At 33.6% G+C, this 25,282-nt stretch overlaps 1 long non-coding RNA gene across 4 annotated transcripts in view; it reads right to left on the bottom strand.

Moving 5' to 3' along the window:
* The window catches only part of LOC105468268 (uncharacterized), a 194,115-nt gene extending 177,024 nt beyond the window's left edge, over positions 1–17,091 (bottom strand). For 3 of the 4 annotated variants that reach the window (XR_011609911.1, XR_011609912.1, XR_979420.2), the window contains exons 1-2: positions 17,000–17,091; positions 15,393–15,493 (exon numbers count right to left, since the gene is read on the bottom strand). This is a non-coding gene — a long non-coding RNA (uncharacterized lncRNA). Of the gene's footprint in view, positions 1–7,760; positions 8,195–15,392; positions 15,494–16,999 lie in introns of those variants that run through there. The other variant, XR_979419.2, reaches the window with a different exon arrangement.
* Positions 17,092–25,282: the final 8,191 nt, after the last annotated feature.

The following is a 25,282-nucleotide window of genomic DNA, read 5'->3' as shown; positions in this document are numbered from 1 at the left end:
ACGACACAAGCAAATGGAAAAACATTCCATGCTCATGGATGGGAAAAATCAGTATTATTAAAATGGCCATACTGCCCAAGGCAATTATTTTGTAAAAAGGAATGGGTTACCGATACAGGCAGTATCATGTTTAATCTCACCTGAATTACTGTATAATAAAAACCAATCCCCAAAATGTCACACTCTATATGACGCCATTTATATAGCATTCTCGTAAGGACAAAATAATAAATAGGGAAACAGATCAGTGCTTCTAGTGATGATGGGGGTGGTGGTAAGAAGGGAGTTACTGAAGGGGAACTTTGTGTCGAAGAAATAGTTCTATAGGTTGATTGTCATGGTGGTTACCTGAATTTACACTCACACAGAACCACACACACACCCTATACCAATGCCAATTCCCTTCTTTGATATTTTGTTATAGTTATGTGAAATACAATCACTGTAGGGAACTTGGTGCAAGGTACATAGAGCTCTCTGTCCTTTTTTTTTTTTTTCTTTTTTTGTCATTCTTGTAAATTTCCAGTTATTTCAAAACAGAAAGAAAAAAGGTAGTTTCTGACTATCTATTTCTGACTACTTTCAGTCTAATGAAAGGAAAAAAAGACATAATTTTAAAAACTCTCCTTAGAGGTGTTCTGTTTGCAGGCGTATCAGAGGTACCCAAGACTATTGGTCTGATGATTCCCTAGGGGGATTCACAGAATTTAGCACAAGTTTTACTCACAGCAAAAGGATACAGAACAAAATTAACTAACAGGGAAGTTGCATGGAGCAAATCTGGGGAAACCAGACAGTTTCCCAAGGGTCCTTTCCCAGTGGAATCACACAGAATGTGTTTAATTTCCCCAGCAAGAACATGTGAAATGTTTTCAACTGGGAAGTTGGTTACAGAATTATCACCCACAGTTTTTATTGGGCCAAGTCAAACAGGGGGCCTCTACCTGGTATGTACAAAAATTCCAGACTCTTAGAAGGAAAGTAGGTATTCAGGATATACCATATTGCTTACTCAAACAGTTTAAACACAGTGAGCAATTCTTACCATGAGGAGGGTAGGAGCATTCCTGAAATCCAGGTTCCCAGATGCCAGCCAAGGGCTCATCTTACAAGCAGAACTTTTCAAGGGCAGCAATTTAAACCCACTATGTTAACACTTTTCTGTATAGTAAGGCCATACATGTTGTAAAATTAAGCAAATACATAAATATATGTCAAATATAAATGTATGACATTATGAGAAGCAAGTATTCATGTTCTGAAAAAACAAATATGGAGTGGGGGGTCTAGTAAGGCAAGGATGAAATTGGTGCTGTTAGTTTAGATTTGAAGATAACATTATAAACATGATTTTTAAAAATCTATCTGTCAATATATCTATCTACCCACCCTCCTACCAACCTACTAAACTACAGTTCTCTTTATTAAAAGGATCCAAGTACAATACCAACCCAATAGGCATTAAGGCATCAAGCAATTATATCTTGCTTCTCAAAACTATTATTCACTTAAGCGAACAAGTAATTTTTGAAAAATAGTTGATTTAAAGGATGGGGCAGAGAAAGTACAAAGTAAACTCGTAACACTTCATTATGCCACAAAGTAAGAAAATACTATTAAAGGGGGAGGGACTCAAGTCAATGTGAAAATGTTTGCACTAGACAATTATGGGACAATTTCAGCATGAAATGTATTGTAAAAAGAATGGATTATAATCCAATGACTATGAACCCATAGAGATTATAAGTATATTAATAAATAAATAATGTAGGTGTAAAAATAATAGATTAAAAAAAAAACTCCCGGTACCAAATTTTTATTTATGTTTCAGGCAAGAATAGTCCATCAATGCCAAAACCATCAGTTAAAATGTGATGGAGAATGGAATACGGGCTGCTTTTTTAATGTATTGATATAAAAGATGCCACCTAAATTAAATACATCAAATTAAGACACAACAACTAGGACTCAGGGACATTATTCCGCCCCCTCCCCCCCCCCCACGAAGTGTTGTACTAAAAAAATGCGATATTATATATGTTAAATTTTTGCCAAAAATGCATAATCTGAATCTAATCATATGAAAACAAAGAGAAATCCATATGTTCTCCTTAAAGTGCCTGTGTTATGAGATACAAAGAAAAGGTGAGGAATTGTTTATGGCTAAAGGTGGCTAAAGAGACCCACAAATAAATAGAAGCATTATCCTGGATCAACTAAAAATACTATCTATATATATATCTATATATAGATCTCCATCTATATATATACACACATATATATACACACACACATATATATATACACACACACACACACATATATATATATGGAGATCACTGGGACAATTGAAAAAAGTTGAAGTATAGTGTACTAGATATAATTATTATATCAATGTTAAATTTCCTGAACATGTTAATTGTACTGTAAACATGTGATTGAATGTCCTTGTTCTTACAGGTGGAATTATTAAGGGATAATTGATCATGTCTGTAACTTGCTCTCAAATGGCTCAGCCAAAGGACAGAAATGTCAGAGAGATACAGAGAAGGAGAGAGGAGGAAGGGAGAGATAAAGAGAAAAAGAGAAGATATGGTAAAGGTAGCACAATGATGAAAATTGGCAAATATACGTAAAGGCATACAGAACTTCGATGAACGATTCTTGCAACCTTTATATAATTCTGAAGGCTTTTTGAAAAATGGCAAGCTTTCAAATAAAAGCAATTTAGGAATTGTTTTACATATACATGGTAAATTAATGAAAGTAAAGCTACATGGTTTTTAAATGGCATTAAACACTGAATATATTGCCTGGGCCTAATTTATAGGCATGAAAGTCGAGTCATGTGGAATTTTTCACATTCTTTTTAAATTATGTAAATTAAATTAGAAAGTTAAAATGTTAAGCTACCACCTGGCACAGTTACTTAAAAATATTTTCATTAACTGATTAAATAAAATTACTTTATTACTTTTATATAAGTAGCTTTTGCTTTTATAATATATACAGCTGACTCAGATAATCAAAGTCCTGCTGGAGTGTAAGTATTATGTCACAAGAAGGCCTAAAGACGGCCCCACTGAGAATCTAAATGAAACCATTCTCTTGGGATCTCAAAGTATCTTAGTGCTGGATTAAAGCTGATGTCCAGGAATCTACACATAATTCACAGAAAACAAATTGTGTCATTCCTCATTGGTAAATTTAGTATTCTTCCCATTAACTTCTTTGAGGAGGATTGTAATTGGAGACTAGTGCACGTTAAAGGGGCTCCTTAGGCAAACGCAGAGAGTGCCACGGGTCAGAATTACCACCTTTCATCAATCTTGATATAAATGTAGAAACATATATTTCAACATATTCAAATGTATTATACTCTCACATTACCTCTCTAGGATTTCTCATCCAAAGTGTTTCCTGTAGGAGAGAACCAAACACACTGGAAAGAATAATAGGAAAGTTCACTTGCCAGAGTTTGGAAGGGAAGTGTGATGGAGATAGAGCATCTGTCAGGCTCTGTGTATCTAGACTCTTAGATCTCCAGCCTGGCCTGCTGGCCTGGGCTCTAGTATCTGGTCTCAGAGAATATGAAGTACTTAGGTCACCACATTATTTACTGTTTGTGGGGGTCACAGCTCTGCCTATAGATTCTCCAGCTCAGACTTTTGACATTACAAGCAGCTAACAATGCTCACATATCATGCTTTAATAGCACATTTAGGTACCATCCTACTATCCTGTGTAGAACGTTGGAATCAGTGGCTACAGCATCTTAGAGAGCTCCGTTTGTTAACAAAGTGAGTGCATAAGTTGGGTAATGTCTTGGCACCCCAGTCTGCCCTCCATATCATTTACATGTGACAGGGAGAGCAATGCAGCAACCACCTTATGATTACAAAACAAAGGACAAACACAGAATCCTAATGAATTATGTAATCCCAAAAGCCAGTGTTTCTTAAGAAGATTTAAGTCCCAGTTAATTTCTTCACACCAATAGAGTGAAGATTAGTCTGAGGCAATCAGTGCGCAGCCTACACAACATGATTTGGGCACAGTTTTGCCAAAACTCTTCCCTATTTATCACCAAAGGACTTCATTTGTATGATATCAACCTCAATTTGAAACAGTTTATAATGCAGGGAAAGACAGACATAATGTAAGATTACATTTTATGTATCTCCCACTAACATATGAATAGGTAAAACACAAAATTCATGGCTATTTCAGGTGGATTTTCAAAAATATATGCATATCTAAAATGAGATAATAACATTGGCTAGCCTGCTATGTTTTCAGCAATATAGTATAAAAACTTACTTTGCCCTATTTTGGGCTTAAAACTAACGCTAGATTTCAAAAGAAAATTTCAATTAATCAGAGAACAAAAGTTCATCATTTTCTTATGAGATTGTTTATTTGAAATTATCAGTGTCTTACCAGGAGTGGAGACGGGGAGGAAATAGATAAAAAGTAGAAAAGGAGACAAACTTGCTTTTATGTAGGATGAATAAATCTGGAGCTCTAATGTACAGCATGAGGAATATAGGTACGAATGTTGTATTGTATACTGAAAACTTGCTAAGAGAGTAGATTTCAGGGGATCTTATTCCAGAAAAGTAACTGTTGAAGGTGATTGAAATGTTAATTTGATTACACTATGTGTATGTGTATCAAAACACCACGTTGTACATCTTAAATATATACAATAAAAGTGGGCTTAAATATAAACATTTTACAAAACAAAGTATTTGGTAAAAATTATTTTACTTTAAAATTTCATCTTTCTTGTTTAAAATAGTTTTTAAAAGTAATATTATAATGAAAAGTTTTACAACTACAATAAAAGCTTCTTTGAAAATTTTAACACAACTGAATAAACAGCCACCAAGATAATGTTGTAACTATGAATATAAAAATGTTGGTATCACAGCCTTACTTGAAACACCACAAAAGTATTCTCTTTATGCTATTTTAACCTTTTATAAACTAATTGAGTTCTTTCCAGAAATGCATTGATTGGGCATGAAGGTGCTCAGTTAATACTCATTTAGTTTTAATTACTTACATGTATTAAAATATCAGAAAAGCATGTGAATAAAATGTAGCATTCTTCCATATTTTACTACCTATCCATGTACCTCCAGCTTTTCATGAATAAACTTGTTTCCTGTTAGTTTTTATTCCCGTATGAGCTAAAAAGCCGAAGAATCTCTAAACATCCGTAGAATGCCTTCCATGGATACACCTGACAGTATCTATTATTTGTCTCAAAAAAAAAGTATGATCACTTTATGATTATTTGTATGTGGTTTTGCTAGAAAAGAATTGAACGTTATTAGTTGATATATAACAGAAATAAACACATATTCATAATTTTCAAGTAAACATTATTATCTCTGGTAATGATGTTACGTCTATAAGAAACCAAATATTTTCATGGCTATTACCAAGCCCTTATGCACCCACCCAAACTTTGGATGTAAGGGAATTAAAATAAAGCAGAAAGAAACGCAGGATATGTAGGCAGTAGAAACCTGAATATCTCTTTGTTTAAAGATACCTAGATTTTCTGTATTTCCATGTTAATCATACTGAATTATAATTAATTTGGTGACACAATTCACTACTATACTAGTACTTGTTAAAAGTTAGGCTGTCAAAACATAGAATATGGCCACTACATTAGTAAAGACTGACATCTTCAATTTAAAAAAGCTCTATCTGAATCTGGTAAACAAATATCTCATGAGGCAAATTTCCCCAAGTAAGTAATGAATAAAAATGAGAAATTTTTGAAATATGCAACTACTGTGTTCTTTTTTGTATCTTCCCCAGAGTTAAGGAGAGGTTTGGGAACAGGTTGGGAGAAAGGTAAATACAATGAAAGGCAAGTACATTGTTTGCTATAATTTATCTGAGATTTAGCCATGCTTCTTGGTATCAGGGAGGAGGGACCAGTGAATGACTTGTAATTAGAATAATTGTAAATTGCAAACAAACTACAGTGAAATATGGTATCGACACGAGTTAGTCATTAACTCTTGTTCTATTATTGATGTTTTCTCCTCATCATTACACAAAATGGCAGAATACTGGCTTAACTTATGACATCTTTTATCTTTATTATCCTTACATATTGATTTTTTTTCTAGATGAGTCATGAAGGCTAAATGTGTGTGTGTGTGTAATATAACTATTTCAATCATATTACTCATTTTTCAGAAATCTAAGTGTCTAACTAAAATTTATACTTGTGTCAACTAAGGATGGTGCCTGGTTCAGGAAATTCCTTGTGATTAGATATGACTGTATTACAACTATATACCTTTTGCTACAACTGATTAACTATGGATTTCCCCAACATGAAATCTTTTCAACAGGAAAAGGCAAATATTATGGTAAATGTAATAATCTGACCTTCTTAGTTAAAATATGTGAGTTATATCATAAATGTGGACACTTCAAAATAGTTATTTATAAGTATTTCAAAAGAGGAAAATTTAAACATCCATAATGCTAGAGTCTAAAGCAAAGTTGGCAAACATGTTGAGAGATTTTAAATGTATTCTTAATGATACTCCATTTCCCTGAGACATTCTTAGTATCTGTTCACCTTCTCTTGTATTTAAAAAAATCCCAAATTTATCAGTGTCTTTCACATTATCCCCCCCAAACCTACCCATTTACATTAATATTTCATCAGTTATATTACCTTTCTAGGCATGCTATGCTCTGATGTTATTTGGCCAAATGCATGTAGCTGCTATTGAAGAATAAATTACACCAGACAAAGTTAATTAGGCAAGATGACCTTATTCAAGGTCATTGAATTATTATTGAAACAGTGGATAGAGGCAGAACTCAGTCTGAATTAAACTCTGCTTAAACAAAGGGCTGAGACCATTAACCAACCTCTCTTAACCCCTCCCTTCCCATGGAAGAAATAAGTTCTAGTGTTGAATAGCACAGCAGTGTTACTGTAGTTAACAGTAATTTATTCTGTATTTCGAACTAGAAGAAAATATTTGAAATGTTCCCAACACACAGAAAGATACATATTTGAGGTGATAGATATCCTAAAAATTCTGATTTATCACACTTTGTATGCAGGTATCAAAATATCACATGAACTCCATAAATACATACAATTATTATGTATCAGTAACCAAAGAAACAAAAACAAAGGGCTAGGAGTTTTGAAAAGCTGAGGTTGGAGGGTGAGTTATAGACCATTTGTGGTGTTTGCTTACTGCCTTTACCCAAAAGAAGAGTAAACTTTCCCTTTTTGGCAGAGGTAGTTTTGGAGGCAGTTCCCTGCAGAAGTTAGGCCCCGATTTTCCCACAGAAACTGGAAGATAGGGGCACTGTCTTCCTTAACATTACATGTCAAAGGAATGCCTCCCAGGTCTTTGAGAAAGACTTTCTTGGGTTGTAAAACTAGCAAGAAGCTTTTAAAATGATTTATACCTCAAAGGAATAGAGGAACGAATTTACAATGACAAGATTTCTAAAGTAAATGCTCTTTAAAAAAGAAAAAAAAAAAAAAAAAACAAAACACAAGGGTCAGGGGCTTAGAGGCAGAAAGAAGCCTGTTTAAAGTTCGATCCAACTGAGAAACACTAAGGCCTTCTTGATCACTGTCATTTGGCTTATAATTAAAACTCAGTCTCCAGTGATAGTAATTAGAGCTGCAGATATGATTCTGGGGAAATAAATAGCTGCAGTATGTTCAAATCACTACTTCTGTTTTTTTTTTTTTTTTTTTTTTCTCTTACACAAAATGAGGATGTTGGACCAAATTATCTCTCAAGTTAATTCCAATTTAACTTCTACAGTTCTATTTTTCTAATATTCTTGTTTGTTTAAATTCTTTTATATAAAAAAGAAAGAGAAAGGTGGAGAAGGAATGAATATCATTGATTGCCTTGTTTCATAAAAGCAAAACTGAAAATAAAAATATATAAAAAAAATTAGTAACAGCAAATGATCAAGCATTCAAATCTTTAACAAGAAGAGAAGCTAGGTGTCTATAATGCTAGATCCCAAAACAACTTTGTTTTCATGTAAAGTTCATGTCAATTATGTTGACATAACTTGCTTGTATTGTTAATGATGATCTTTTTTTCATGAGAAGTGGTGATTGCTGATCTTATGGCCTTTTCACCCTTTCCACCAGATTCTCAAATCTCACCTAGGATAAATGTAAAAATTTATGCTAAATATTTTTTGACTAATCATTAGACTTACATGTTTCCAAATTAACAAGACTATTATTAGCCAAATGTCCCTCTAAGGGTTTGCGCTCTTTCTATTCGCATCCTGCTGCTATAGTACCCAGGTACGTCATCCACAATTTTCCCGCAATTTTTATAGGTATTTCATTTAGGGATGCCAAGTTCATTGCAAATTTGAATCAGTCTTTTGAAGATCTATAGTTTAAAATTAAGCAATACAAGCTAAGCATTTCCTTTGGTTTCCGACAGATAACAATATGAATAGACAATGCATTGTTTTCAGGGTTTTATTCTTGCTTTAAACAAATTTCATTAGACTCATATCTTGTTTCTTTTCTTAACATTTTAAACTTTGGTGTCTAGCAGGGCAAAGAATAATGGAAATAGCTGAGAAATTAAAGGTCTATATTCTGATTCAAATGCCAATTCAATTCGAAGAACTCAGAAAGATGCAGCTGCTTTGAGAGATAAGGAATTAAAGAATACCTTATGGTATCTACTAAAACTATAATTTAAAATATATAAGTACAAATCCTGCAACATCAAAAACTCTCTATTATGAAAAAACTTAAGGTAGTAAATGCAGTATTTTAAAAACTCATAATGTGAGGAATATAAAGTTTACAATTTTTTTTTTTTTTTTTTGAGACGGAGTCTCGCTCTGTCCCCCAGGCTGGAGTGCAGTGGCCGGATCTCAGCTCACTGCAAGCTCCACCTCTCGGGTTCATGCCATTCTCCTGCCTCAGCCTCCCGAGTAGCTGGGACTACAGGCGCCCGCCACCGCTCCCGGCTAATTTTTGTATTTTTTTAGTAGAGACGGGGTTTCACGTGTTAGCCAGGATGGTCTCGATCTCCTGAACTCGTGATCCGCCCGTCTTGGCCTCCCAAAGTGCTGGGATTACAGGCTTGAGCCACCGCGCCCGGCCAAAGTTTACAATTTTTGCAGTGCATTTTAGTCTGTAAATCTCAAGTAGTTTATTCCAAGTTATACTCTACTGTGTATTACAATACTTTTTAAATAATTTTTCACCAGCAATATTTTAAAAAGCAAACAAAAAGTATGAGTAAAAAGTTCCTTCTCTAAATTTAATAAAACCAGAGTTGTGGTATTAATTAAGAATGGATGTCCACATCCCAATTTGTTGTTTTCCTGTGTAACTTCTCAGTCTCATTTATGAAAATTTTAAAAACTTACAGTTTATAAATCAGTGGTGCCTATTATAGTAATGCTTCATACATTAATGACACATTTAATAACTTTAATACAATAATAACTGATAATAATTCATAGAATTGTGGTATGAATCCAGGCATTAAAGGCCTTTGTCCTGGCCTCCATAGAGGGCCTTGCATATTTGCAAACATCTAAAACAAATTAAGTAAAGAATGTACAGAAACATTGGTTTCTTCAGATCAGGTACCCAGAACTAGAACAACACTACTCAGAATCCTAAAACATCGATGTTCTTTGGTTACTAATATTCTCTTATTTCCAGAGTACTTCTCTCTATACTTCTTACTTCATATCCTTGGAAAACAGGACGACTAGATTTCATTGCTGGGATAGTTTGTGGATTTAACCTATGCTGACATTGAAACAGACAATTGGTAGGAGTGTAGGGAAAGATAGTTGAATTAGTGGAACTGAGGAGACAAATTAACTTGTCAAATACTTTTCAACATGAATGCAATAGATTTGTGCAAAACAAAATGTGTTTTCTCAATAGTAGATACAATCTTCTTGTTTGTTTCTGTTCATGGACCAGTAAGTAGTTCTGAATGTAATCAAGAATTTGCACTGCACTTGTAGGATTTGCACATGGTGACTGAGAAATATTTTGTATCAATTAACTTTTTTTTTTTTTTTTTTGGAGACGGAGTCTCACTCTGTCACCCAGGCTGGAGTGCAGTGGCCAGATCTCAGCTCACTGCAAGCTCCGCCTCCCGGGTTCATGCCATTCTCCTTCCTCAGCCTCCCAAGTAGCTGGGACTACAGACACCCGCCACCTCAGCCGGCTAGTTTTTTGTATTTTTTAGTAGAGACGGGGTTTCACCGTGTTAGCTAGGATGGTCTCGATCTCCTGACCTCATGATCCGCCCGTCTCGGCCTCCCAAAGTGCTGGGATTACAGGCTTGAGCCACCGTGCCCGGCCGTATCAATTAACTTGAATTACCCTTATGTTTGTGTATCTGGGGGGCCTAGATAGAAGGTGTGTGAAGAATAGTAATAATTTTCTACATTGACAAGTAATTGTATACTGAATAATATTTTTATATAGTTTACTAACATGTATTTAATTCTCCCAAATGAATTTAAATATCCAGATTTATTTAAATAAATTCGATCTAAATATTAACTTTTAAAATTTTTATTTTTAATTTTTAATATTAATATAAATTTCAGTAAGCTATGTTTTAGATTACAATAAAATAGTTTTTGAAATATATAAATAATTTTATTTTTCCAATGTGTCCCATTGTGTTCAATTTGTTTTTCAAGAAACATATACTCACATTTTAAATACAATTAAAATTTTTTGTTGCAACAATCATTTTGATAATTGAGAATAAATAAAAATCAAGGTCTTTGTAGAAAGAAAAAGAAACAAAAAAACACAGTTTAGGACAGAAAAATAAAGCAACGAAAGAAGTGTTGTTATTATAAAAGTATTTAAACAAAAGCCAAAATTGACAAATGGGATCTAATTAAACTAAAGAGCTTCTGTACAGCAAAATAAACTACCATCAGAGTGAACAGGCAACCTACAAAATGGGAGAAAATTTTTGCAATCTACTCATCTGACAAAGGGCTAATATCCAGAACCTATAAAGAACTCAATCAAATTTACAAGAAAAAAACAAACAACCCCATCAAAAAGTGGGCAAAGGATATGAACAGATACTTCTCAAAAGAAGACATTCATATAGCCAACAGACACATGAAAAAATGCTCATCATCACTGGCCATCAGAGAAATGCAAATCAAAACCACAATGAGATACCATCTCACACCAGTTAGAATGGCAATCATTAAAAAATCAGGAAACAACAGGTGCTGGAGAGGATGCGGAGAAACAGGAACACTTTTACACTGTTGGTGGGACTGCAAACTAGTTCAACCACTGTGGAAAACAGTGTAGTGATTCCTCAAGGTTCTAGAACTAGAAATACCATTCAACCCAGCCATCCCATTACTGAGGATATACCCAGATTATAAGTCATGCTGCTATAAAGACACATGCACACATATGTTTATTGCGGCACTATTCACAATAGCAAAGACTTGGAATCAACCCAAATGTCCATCAGTGACAGACTGGATTAAGAAAATGTGGCACATATACATCATGGAATACTATGCAGTCAGAAAAAAGGATGAGTTCGTGTCCTTTGTAGGGATGTGGATGCAGCTGGAAACCATCATTCTCAGCAAACTATTGCAAGAACAGAAAACCAAATACCTCATGCTCTCACTCATAGGTGGGAACTGAACAATGAGGTCACTTGGACACAGGAAGGGGAACATCACACACCGGGTCCTATTGTGGGGAGCGGGGAGGGAGGAGGGATAGCATTAGGAGATACACTTAATGTAAATGATGAGCTAATGGGTGCAGCACACCAACATGGCACATATATACATATGTAACAAATCTGCACGTTGTGCACATGTACACTAGAACTTAAAGTATAATTTTTAAAAAAAATTAAAAAAAAAAAAGCATTTAAGCCAGGATAAAGACATAATATATTTTGTTTATTTCACAGTTTTTTAAAACTCAATTTATAACTTCTAAATATTGAGACATACGGTAAAGCGGGCCCTGGTGATATTCTTGTCCTAGACACTACAAATTTTAATGATGACACCGAATACCTTTGTATTTACATAAGTCAAATTGCTTTATCTGAAAACTATATGTTCTGTACTGGACTTTCCTTCCTTCATCTTTTTAAATGCTGCTTTTATGAGTATGATCAAGTCAAGTGAGTCTATCAACGAAGAGAGAGTGATCAACCATGACAAATGATACCCAAGGGCCAAATAAAATGATCATTAAATTTAGCATTATAGAGGCTATTGCTGGCAATTAATAAGAATATTTTAATGGAGTAGGGGTTAGATGTGGATAGTATGGGTTTAAGAAAGAATGGATAAAAGGACTAAACATTGTGAATTCGATTGAGTTTTACTTCAAAGGGGAGAAAATAAATAGAAATAGCTTGTTGAAATAATTAGAATAAAGATGAGACAAAAAAGTAATAGCATGGCTGCATGCAGATGAAAATGATTCAGTAGAGCAGGAGAGGTGGAGGCTATGGAAGAGATGGGATAGGATTATTATTGCCCAGTTCTAGTCACAAGTGGAAGGAGGATTTAATTTTTATAGGAGCACAGAGAGTCATTTATGGAAACAAACAGGAAAGGTTAGTATGTAGATATGAAAGCTGGTATGTGGGTTATGCCTGTTCCCCTATTCTGATTACTTCAGTGCAGTTGTAAGCAATATTTTGATCTCAGAGCAAAAATAATAATTCCACCTATTTTCTAGGGTTGTTGAGATGATTAAATGAGTTTGTACATGTAAGAAACTTAGAATGCTACATGGCATCTTGGTATCATCTAATGTGTTAGTTGCTGTCATAGACATTAATTTCTTCCTATAAATATGTCTGCTGTTAATTTCACCAAACTCTTTTGAAAGAGCCCAATCTTTCAAATTATTCTTGAAAACCATGATTAAAAAATTTAAAAATGAGAAGTACTGTAAATGTATATCTATTTATATATAAATATAAATTATATAAATAGTATATTATGAATTATATATTCAAAAGATATAATATATTTATATAAATATAAATTATATAAAATATATAAAAATATATGATATATAAAATATATATCATTTTGAGATATATAAAAAATATATATCATTTTGAGATATATAAAAAATATATATCATTTTGAGATATATAAAAAATATATATCATTTTGAGATATATATAAAATATATATCATTTTGAGATATATATAAAATATATATCATTTTGATATATATATAAAATATATATCATTTTGATATATATATAAAATATATATCATTTTGATATATATATAAAATATATATCATTTTGATATAATAAATACTTTTTTTCCTCTTAGTATATCTCCTATTCCTTCAACATCTGACCATTGCTATTTGCTTTGTTTTCCAGGCCTCGTATCAATTCCTTTTCCTGTAACAGGTTTTGTCCTCATTGCACTCTTACTTCTTCCTAAGTGTTGATGTCAGTATACGGCCTAAGTAAAAGCATGTAACAAGTTTAAAATACCAAATAGAGTCATCTTGTAATTAAAACCTACATATTCTGGTGCTCAAACACACAGTTGGTTTCTTGAGACTTTTTAAGGTTAATGGAAATGTGAAACAATAATGATGTTCTCCCTTGGCTTTTATTCATTTGGCACACTGAAAAAAACTTTATTCATTTAAATCTTTCTTCTATTAATACAAATGGCAATTGTGCTACACTAAATTAATGAGAATTGTATAAACAGAATATTTTTCGTGATGGGGATGAAGTAACTAGTGTTTTACTAAGCATTAACTTTTCTACCTGTCCTCTTATAGGTGTTTTTGATTGCAGTAACCATGACCACAAAGCAGTCTAGCAGGACTGCATAGGCTGGAAAGCGCTTGCAGGTGTGTAATCAACATTTTGCTTGCATGTTTCACTAACTCAGTGGGAACACTATCAAGTGGGTGGATTTGTCCTTAATCATGACTAGTGCGGAGATGCTGATTCTCTAAATTTAATATATGTATTTTTGGACATTTAATTTTAAGTAAAATAAGAAGTTAAGATCCTCCAAAAATTTTACCTTCTGTTATTTTACATATGAAGTCGCTGCACCTTTTTATGAGATGGGGTTTAGAGGCAAGCCTCCTAGATGTTTTAATAATTATCTCCTAACTCTAGTCTGCAAATAATTTTATTTGACAGAATAAAAAAGACATTTTCCCTTACATGAGTTAAAGAGTTTAGAATAACTTTACTTTTATAATTGTATGCATACATTCATTAACATATACTCCTGGCAATTAGTTAACATATGCCTTCTACTTTCTGGATGATATAAAATACCTTGGGTTTTTGATTTATTTAATATGATCAAAAATTCAGTTTTGTTAAAATTCTTATCATATGGTTCTCCTTATCTTTTTATGCTACCTTCAACTTTAAGTCTGCTCATTCAACCTCTTTGACACATGAGACCATTTAAAATCCACTACTTGCCTGAACTTGTGACTTCCCTTTGGAGTCAAGAGGTGTCAAGGCTAAAGGAAAGTCTGAATATGCTACTGGCTACTGGCCTGAATCGTTCTAATTTTTCTACTTAGGTCATCGTTACTTAAGCGTAGAGAATCAGAAAGACCAGCTTTCTTCAGATTTCATTCCCTGCATATTTTCTTTATACAAAATGAAAGTTTTAGGAAAAGAAGGTAATTATACTGCGGATAAAGTTCTTGTAGGACTTTACTCATCAATCAAAGATAAATAATCATGTCTCTATTGTTTATTCCTTTTGTAAGTATATATCTCTAATTATTTTGCTTCATGTGGAGTCAACACTATTGATTCTTGCTTCTTTGTCTGCATTTAATGTGCTGTATCTGCTCTTCGACCTAGCATCAATAATTATCTTGCTCTTGTATTAATTTGAAAACATTTTGTTCCAAGGGAAAATTTCTACTAAACCAGTTTATAATTGAATTGCCATATAATGAATTATCTAAATGCAATGAGAAATTTCCAATTGTCTAGGAAGAAAACTTTTGATTAAAAGTATGATTAAATTTGAAATATATTTTAAAAGTCATGGGTACAATGACATTACATATTAACCTTCTGATGAAAATATTTTTGAAGTGAATAATAGTTGTTCAATAATTTTGTTTTTTCTTAAATATTTCTTTCTCTTATTGCCTGCATTAAATTATTCATGTTAATCCCTGTTTCTGGATGATCTCAGATTTAGGAGATTCATAGCAGAGAAACATTTGCATCAGTAGGGACACCACAAAGATTATCTAGACTGAGTGATTAGGTGGACAAAAAACTGAGGCTCAGAGAGGATGAGAAACTTACCTGAGGTCACACTTTAAGCAGTTAGGGGAACACTGGGTCTAAAAATCCAAGATTTCTACTTTGGGGCCTTCTATATTTCCTTCTGTGTCACTGTGCTTTCCCTAAAGTGGAAAAGAAATAAAACAGTAGAATGGATTGTGAGAGTAGGAAACTAAAACAAAATTTTAAAAAGGTGTGAACATATTTTGAAAGCCATTTAAAAAAAAAAAAAAAACTAGAACATTCTATCATTCAATTATGTATTATATCTCAATTTATAAGAACACGATAAAACATAAATGTATTTAGGTTTATATAATTGTTAATTAAATGACTGAAATCTTTTTATGTGTGAAGAACTTCACTTTATATCAATAAATTTAAGCTAAAGGTTACAATAATGTTTTTCAAGGTAACACGTATGTTAATACATAATTAAATTGCACACACGTAAGACAGAAATGTGAAATAGTAGTAATAAATTATTATTTTGATTTTTGTTGTAGTGGAAAGCCAAATTTTTATTTCTAGTCTCATCTTCAAGGAATCTTTTATTACCATACTCTTAGAAGTTTAGATGGCTGCTTTAGAGGACATGGAGGACAACAAGTGACAGCACAATTAGACCCTAAGTGAAACACAATCTTTGTTTTTTAACGGAGGTTAGCCAGATTTTTATAATGTGTAAATTCTCCTTTTGTTCATATATAACAGTGGCATGCTTAGATAGGTCCTAACTGACAAAAAGTAGCCTTTTTGTCTGTCCATAAAAAGTATCTTTAAACTCAAAATGAATCAATTCTTTCATTACATTAAGGAAATGTGTAAGCTAGCAAAATTCTAGACAAGGCTAATTGTTGTATTTTAAGTGAGTCTTAAACATATGTTTTCCATGCCTACGAACATTGTAAAAATAAATAAAAATTTTAAAAATATAAGATTTTATTTCATCAGCTGTATTACCCCGGAAGTCAATTACACACCTTGAGGTTCAATGGAAGTGACATGCATTTAATGCTAAGCTAGTGGATAAAGTCAATCTGTGCGGTAAGCATTTTACACTGAAAATTAATATTGAATTTAGAACATCAAAAATTGATATTCAAAATCTCCTAAATACCCATGAAGTAAAATGTTTATAATTTTCTATATGACACCTTATTTAGTAAAACTTGTGCATAGTAAGATTTCAGGGTCAATAAGGAAAGTTACAAAGAACAAAAGAAAAGGCTGTATACAAGGGACCAGACATTCTGCTTTTAAGACAACTGTCGAAATTCTAGTGGCAAATGTGTGTGTGTGTTAGTGTTGGTGGGGAGCGAGCATAAAGTGACTGGGAAGTAGATAATTCTGATGTCCTCCTGCTTGCCTTTAGGATTTAATCTACTCGATTTCAAAAGTGTATCTATTATAACTTTAACACATTTAAATGATATGTTTGTTATCGGAGTTAAGATAAATAATACATGTCGGACTGAATTAGTGTTTATTGGATTTGAACTGGTCTAAGCCTTGTTTGATCTGACTCTCACACAGTACGTCTTTGATAACTCTAAAAAAACTATTACCTGCCTGTTCTCTGCTGCCAAATCATCCAATGAATAATAGAGATTTTAAATGACACTTACTCAAGCATCAGGTTTTAAAATTAGCTCACGATATGGTTTGGCTCTGTGTTCCCACCGGAATCTCACATTGTAGCTCCCATAATTCCCACGTGTTGTGGGAGATGATTGAACGATGGGGGTGGGTCTTTCCTGCGCTGCTCTCGTGATAGTGAATGGGTCTCACGAGATCTTATTTATTTATTTATTTATTGACGGAGTTTTACTCTGGTTGCCCAGGCTGGAGTGCAATGGCGCCATCATGGCTCAGTGTAACCCCCACCTCCCGGGTTCAAGCGATTCTCCTGCTTCAGCCTCCTGAGTAGCGGAGATTATAGCATGCACCACCACGCCTGGCTAATTTTGTGTTTTTAGTAGAGACGTGGTTTCTCCATGTTGGTCAGACAGATCTTGAACTCTGACCTCAGGTGATCCGCTCACCTCAGCCTCCCAGACCACACCGGTCTATGGTTTTTAAAATGGGAGTTCTTCTGCACAAGCTCTCTCTTTGCCTCCTGCCATGCATGTAAGATGCGACGTGCTCCTTTTTGCTTTCCACCAAGATTGTGAGGCCTCCCCAGCCATGTGGAACTGTAAGTCCAGTAAAACTCTTTCTTTTGTAAATTGCCCAATCTGGGGTATGTCGTTATAAGCAGTTTGAAAATGGATGAATACAGCTCATAAATATGTAAATGATAGAATTCCATTGTATTGTATTTTTTCAAAATATTTTACGAACAATTATAATACATTTTCTTACAAGTAATTTGGAAATTACTGTATTACACTTCCAATGTTTAATTCAAAACATTAAAAATGATTATACAGCCAGTGGGGTGGCCTATGTCTGTAATCCCAGCTACTCTGGAGGATGTGGCAGGAGGATCGCTTAAGCCCAAGAATTTCAGGCTGCAGTGAGGTATGATCATGCTACTGCACTCCAGCATGGGTGATAAGAGTGAGACCCTGTCTCTAAAAAATACAGTAAAATGCAATACAGTACAATGGAATTCCCATGTAAATGCCATTTATCAAAGACAAAATTGATGTTTAAGAAAAGCCTAGAAAAACTTTCTTATTTGTTAGCATTGAATTAAGTGCATTATGTTGATTCATTTATAAAAACTAATTCTGTAAAAGACACCTCAAATCTCCTGAGAGCTCCTTCACTGCAAAAAGACGGCAGAGATTCTGATATCACTAATTGAATATATTTTGGAGGGGGTTATACCTGATTATTTGCTTCTATTTCTAGAACAGACTAAATTAATCTTATGCTTTCAGCCGAAAATCCAAATTTGTTAGCATTGCATAGAATGCCTCATGGAACCTGGCCACAAACCACAGTTTTAAGTCACATCTCTTCTCTTTCCATTCCCATCTATTTAAAAATTACAAATCTATTTAAAATACCTGTATCATTCCGAATGTTAGTCTTAGTGTATTAATTTTATTTCTCAAATTCTACTTTTTCATTAAAAAATAATTTTGCAATAATTATAGACTCACAGAAAATTATAAAAATAATACAGAAAAGTCCCAGCTACCTGTCACCCAGTTTCCCTCAATAATAATATCTTACATGACTCTAGTCTGATATCAAAACAAAGACATTAAAATAAGTATAATCCCATAATTTATTCAGCTTCCACCACATGTATATGTTCTCAAATGTGTGTGTTTTGAGTGTATTCTATACAGTGTTATCTCCTATATATGTATATAATCACTACCATAATCAAAATACAGAACTATTCTATCACCACAATATCCCTCTTGCTACTCTTCTCCGATTATTTGCCTAGTAAATAGGCAGCTTAATTACTATTGTTTTCTAAACCTTTCCTGAGACTGCGGGTACTGTGTGTCCTTGTGCTCTCAGAGCTCCCTGTTTGGGCTCTTTCAAAACTCTTACTACATTACATTTTAGTTACTCTTAAAATGTACATCTTACTAACTAAACTGACTGCAGACTCTTTGAAGTTGGAAGAGTAAAGTAATGTGTGTTGAATGGGTACCTACTGGGATAATAAAATTTGCCAAAGATGCCTCCAATAATCATATCTTGTTCAAATAACAATTTTCTGAACCTACAATTTTAAAATACTATCTCTGTGCTATAAATGAGTTAATTGACTTTTAATGTATACATGCTTTGGGCCCAATTTTTACAAAAAATTATTATAAGAGTTAGCACAAATAAGAACAAAAAGAAATGATTAAAATATAACTGCTGATGCATGGTCTACTTTTGCTGCTGAAGATGCCATAAGCATCTTAATTACTACACAGAGAGTCATTTTTTAGTAAAGAGAACTACAAACACTTCAAGTGTCCATAGTGTTCATCAGCTAGTAAACCTGGCAGGTGGGTGGCTATTCCAAAATTCCTAGTAGTTAAGCAAATCTCTAATTAGAAATTTCAAATTCCTAGAGGTGTTTGCACAGCAATCCAACATAAATTTAACTGCAGCACCACTGCCCCAGGATATATTGCCAATATACAGACTACAGATGTATGTTATTAGAGTTTTAAAGAAGATGCACAAAAGGAAATTAAATCCTGTCATCATTATTTTAATTTTTATGTGAATATAGATACTTTATCACCTGATTTCAGTATATTGAATCACTCCCCAACTTCTTGCTCATACTAAAAGGATAGGTTTTTATACTTTACATTTTTAACTTTTCTCAGTATTTTACAAGTAATATTACAAAACACTAGTTATAAAGGAAAGACCCTACCAGAAATGGGGAAAAAAAAATTGTAGTTTTTGAAATAATGGTTTAAAATGGAATTAGTTTCTTACTTTCAAGTTTCCACTACTTCTTAAAGTCTTACACTTCTGGAAAAAGTAGACTTAGTACATAATCTTTTTTTTTTCTCAGACTTGCATTTTAGAGATCAAAAATAATTTTGCCATATTAAACATTGTTTTTTGCAAGAATTAGAGAAAGATAAACCTGAAAGACAATATACAAATATAGAAAAAAATGCTACATATTATAAAATTTGTGTATATAAATGTAAAAATACATTAGTTGAATATTTAGAGTCTGTATCCATTAAATGAAAAAGCAGTATTTTTTAAATCTAATAACACTTTTTTGTTGCCCACTTTATGACCTTTAACCAATTTGAGTTCCAACTTTCCAACTTTAGAACAGGCTTTTGGCAGTAGTAGAAGGCAGTCAAATTCCTAGGCAGGCAGGGACTGGTCCTCAGTGAAACTCGACTTTCAATCAAAGAACAGTGTAAGGCCTGAAAACTGAGCTGCCAGTTCTGGATAAAATCCATGGACCAGAGTAAGGACTCCCACTCCTGTTTGGAGTGCATCCTCTCAGTTGGTCCTTACCTTTCACTTATTTTACATATACTGATCTTTCTGTGATTGGCTACCAGTTGAATCTTCATTTGCATAGAGTGAAACGTCACTCCCACTCCTGTACCTGATTGATTGTGGGTCAAGCCTTTGTTTTGGCCTCTAATTGGTTCTTTCCATTATTGTGACTCTTTCTGAATGGTGCTTTTCCCAAAATGGCCCACAGGCCACTCAGGGCACTCCTCCTCATTCTCAGTCCATAAAAGCCCTGAAATTAGTCCTTCAGACAGCAACCGTCCTTTGGGTACCCGGTTTCTGTTGAGAGCTTTTCTGTCACTTAATATATCCTGCTCTGCCTTACTCACTCTCCAGTGTCCATGTGTCTTATTCTTCCTGGTCTTGGGACAAGAACTTGGAACTTGCTAAACTGCAAGAGTACGGGAACTGAAACCCTCCAGCTCACTGAACTGTGGGCAGTGGGAATACAACAGTTATAACACTTCCTCCAGCTTACCAAACAATGGGAGTGAAGAAGCTGCTGGGCACCACTCTCACCTGCTTGTTGAACGGTGAAAGTAGAGAAGCCACAACATTTTGATAATGTGAAAATAAAAATGTTTTGAAGAGGGAATAATTTTTTTAAAATTGCATTTCACTGAGCTCTATAATTTTAATCTTTCACTCTACAAATATTTAAGAAGAGATGATTGACATCATGCATAGACGGAATCCAAGATAATTGATCTCACAGAAGAGCAGAATGGTAGTTGCCAGGCATGGAATGATGGTGGTAGGGGGATCTGAAGAGATGTTGGTCAAAGGCGACGAAATTTCAGTTAGTTAGGAAGAATAAGTTCAAGAGATCCATTGCACAATGTGGTAATATAGTTATTAACAATATATTGTATTCTTGAAAAGCAGTGCCTGTTAAATGTTCTCAGCACAAAAATGGTAACTGTGTGAGATAGTATGTACATTAATTAGCTAGATTTAGCCATTCTACTATATAAATATACTTAAAACATCATGTTGTATACTATATACACAATTTTATGACAATTTATAAGTAAATACATGCAAACATTAAGACAATAATATATATTAAATGTTGAAATTATGTGATGAAAAGCATACTCATTTCTCCCAAGTGATTCACTCTCTAATTAGAATGAACTACTAGAGATCTTTGCAAAAACAATTACAAGGCATGTGTGCAATGCTAATTTGTGTACTTGTACAATGTGCAATGTTGTAAGAAATTTTACTTCCACAAATGTTATAAAAATTCCAATATATTTGTATCATTTTCTAAAAGTTGTTTCTGGTCTTTAAAAAAATAATGAGAAAATTATTTTTATACTTATTCACATATTTACTATTTCTGGTGTCTTTTTTGGGTTGGTCTAATTTTCCTTATGTTGTTATTTTCCTTCTCTAAAGAATATCCTTTAACAATTTTATTTTTCTATATTGCAAGTCTACTCATGACAAATTCTTTCAGCACAAAAAATAAAAATAACAAAAGGAACAAAATAGTAACAAATGTATAATCAGTCTTACCATTTTAACTAGTCATAGTAAGACTTTTTGTCATGGTGATAAAAAGCACATTTGAGATCTGCCCTTTTAACAAATATTTTTAAGTGTACAGTAACATATTGTTAATTATAAGCAATTTTATAATAATGTGATACAGTAGATCTGTAGAACTTTTTCATCTTTCGTGACTAAAACTCTCTATCCATTGAACAGCAGCTACACATTTCCTCCTCCATCTCCCAGCCAGTGGCAACTAACATTTGATTTTCTGTGTGTCTATGTAGCTGAATGATTTTAGATACCTCAATAAGTAGAATCCTGCAGAATTTGTTCTTCCACAAGTAGCTTATTTCATTTAACATAATGTCCTTAAGGGTCTTCAATGATACAGCATATAACAGGATTCCTTGTTTTTTAAGTCAAATAATATTCTGTTGTATGTAGATGCCACACTTTCCAAAACCATTCAGCCATTGATGAATATTTGTGTTGTTTTAACCTTTTGGATATTGTGAATAATGCTGCAATGAATGTGGGAGAGCAAATACTTCTTAATGACACTGGCTTCAATTCTTTTGGATAAATATTCAGAAGTGGGATTGCTGGATCATATGGTAGTTTATTTTTAACTTTTTGAGGAACCTTTGTACTGTTTTCCACAAAAGCTGCACCATTTTACATTATCCCCAATAGCACATAAGGGTTTTTATTTCTCTATATCCTCGCCAACACTTACTTCATTTTTTAAATAACAGCCATCTGGCCATCTGGCCATGCTAATAGATGTGAGATGATACCTCATCGTGGTTTTGATTTGCATTCTCCCGATGAGTTATGTTGGACATATTTTTCATATACCTACTGGCCATTCATACGTCTTTTTTGGAGAAATGTCTGTTTAAATATTTTGTCCATATTTAAATCAGGCAATTTGTTTTTTGGCCTTTTTTTCCTATTAAGTTGTAGAAATTCCTTATATGTTTGGGGTATCAAACCCGTATCAAATGGTAGTTCTAAGTTCTTTGAAAAATCTCCTGATTTCCACAGTGGCTGAACTAATTTACATTCTCACCAGCAGTGTATAAGCATTCCCTTTATTCTGCAGCCTCATCAGCATCTGTTGTTTTTTGACATTTTAATAATTGCCATTCTGACTGGTGTGAGATGGTATCTCACTGTGGTTTTGATTTGTATTTCTCTAATGATTAGTGATGTTGAGCATTTTTTCATGTTTTTTGGCCATCTGTATGTCTCCTTTTGAGAAGTGTCTTTTCAAGTCCTTTGGACACTATCTAATTTTTTTTTTCTTAATGAACTATTTAATTTCCTTATAGATTCTAGATATTAGACCTTTGATGCATAGTTTGTGAATATTTTCTCCCACTTTGTAGGTTGTCTGCTTACTCTGTTGATAGTTTCTTTTGCTGTGCAGAAACTCTTTAGTTTAATTAGGTCCCATATTGTCAATTTTTGTTTTCATTACAATTGTTTTGGGAGAGTCAGTCATAAATTATTTGTCAAAGCCAATGTCCAGAATACTATTTCCCAAGTTTTCTTCTAGGATTTTTATAGTTTTAGGTCTTACATTTAAATCTTTAATCCATCCTGAGTTATTTTTTATATATTGTGAATGGTAGGGGTCCGGTTTCATTCTTCCACATGAGGCTAACCAGTTATCCCAGCATCATTTATTAAATAGGGAGTCTTTTCTCCATTGCCTGTTTTGTTGATTTTGTTGAAGATCAGATGGTATTCTGTGTGTGCAGCTTTATTTCTGGCTTCTCAATCCCTTTATTGAGTGTATACCCTTAGGAAAATAAATCATTCTACCAAAAAGACATACACACTTATATGTTCATTGCAGCACTATTCACAATAGTAAAGACATGGAATCAAGCTAAGCTCCCATCATGATGTGCTGATAATGTCTCATCACAAAAGAAGAAGAAAAAGAGAGTTCCTTAATTTTGGCTTCATCTTAGGAAAATAAACAATTCGATATAACCCAATGAGGGTTGTATAATTTTTTGATGGCCTGTGACATAAATCCATTATCTGTACTCTTGTATCAATTAATATTTTAAATACAAACAATCAAACTAAATTCTAGGTAACTAGAGCATTTTAAAGAAATGACTTGAGATAATATTGTATGTTTATAAATCAGAAGAGAAGCTTAACAGTCAGACCCCAGGAAGAGCAGGAGATGGTTTCTGGATATCTATGATATCTCAGGAAATGCTCTTATAATCTATAATTTAGTCTGCTCAATAGAAAGTCTAACTATTTGATAATTTAAAAGTGATACAGTATTTTATTTTATAATAATTTTGATTATTTTGTGACACAACATGAGTAAAGGAGTGAATCAGCTATAACTAATTTATATTCTTGTCTTACTTAGCTAAAGAGGCAAATTACCAAGACAGCAGTCTGATAGGTTTAGGTTGTCAATTGAACTTCTTTGTCCACTCTTGAGTGACTAGCTCAGGTGGATGGCACACAAAGGAAGAAGTAGAGATTATACCCCAAAGGAAACACTTGACCTTTAAAAAGTTAGTAGATGTAACTTATTGGGGGGAAAAATGCTCTTAGGTCAAACATGTTTAAGACATACTGGACTGGAGAAGCATGTTTTGTTTTGTTTGTTTTAGCAGCATTTTAGAACTTCGTGCATGTTTATTAACATGCCTTCACAACATTGGTTGCTTTGGTTTTCCTTTGGAGTATATTTTGAGAAATGCTCCATTAGAAAAAGCAAACAAACAAAGAAATTAAAGGGTTCCTTTCATAGAGCACTTCTACTTTCACTATAAAATACAACTCCAACTGAAACTCAGATAAAAGGGAGAATCATTTAGGAAACACTTTATTTATTAGAATTACCTGGACAGATTGGTAAGACACAGATTGCTGAACCCTGCTCCCAGAGTGTCTGATTCAGGAGGACTGGTGGTGAGTTCCAAGAATTTGCATCCTTAACAAGTTCCCAGGTGATGCTGATAATGCTTATCCTGGAACCACTTTGGAAAAAGTTCTGTTTTAATAATTGCTGGAATCAGTAAATGAACATAATTGTTTAAATCTTTAAATCTTTTGTATAACACAGATAAGCCTCTGAGGCTTATGATGCAATGGAATTGACTCATTTGCATAATCCTCTAAATTCTGTTTCTGAAAAACTGTATTCACCTGGCCATGCTAAACATATTGAAGATGATATGAACTCCTGGGCCCTCAGCATGCTCTGCTGACGTTAGATGTAACCTCACAGAAACGTCTCATAAAAATGTAATCAGTTTCTGGAATGGGCTACAATTTGGACATGTTCTCCAGTAGAGGAGAGACTCTCGTGTCCTTCAAGAATCCATGCCATCCTGGTATCCCTGGGAATGCCAGCCTCTGGTGTAAGTTTTCTAAAACAAAAACAAAACCAAATGAAC

Source organism: Macaca nemestrina, chromosome 11, assembly GCF_043159975.1.
Source record: "Macaca nemestrina isolate mMacNem1 chromosome 11, mMacNem.hap1, whole genome shotgun sequence".
Classification (NCBI taxonomy): Eukaryota; Metazoa; Chordata; class Mammalia; order Primates; family Cercopithecidae; genus Macaca; species Macaca nemestrina.
Note: the sequence above shows the minus strand (reverse complement) of the source record. Positions and strands in the feature narration are given on the sequence as shown.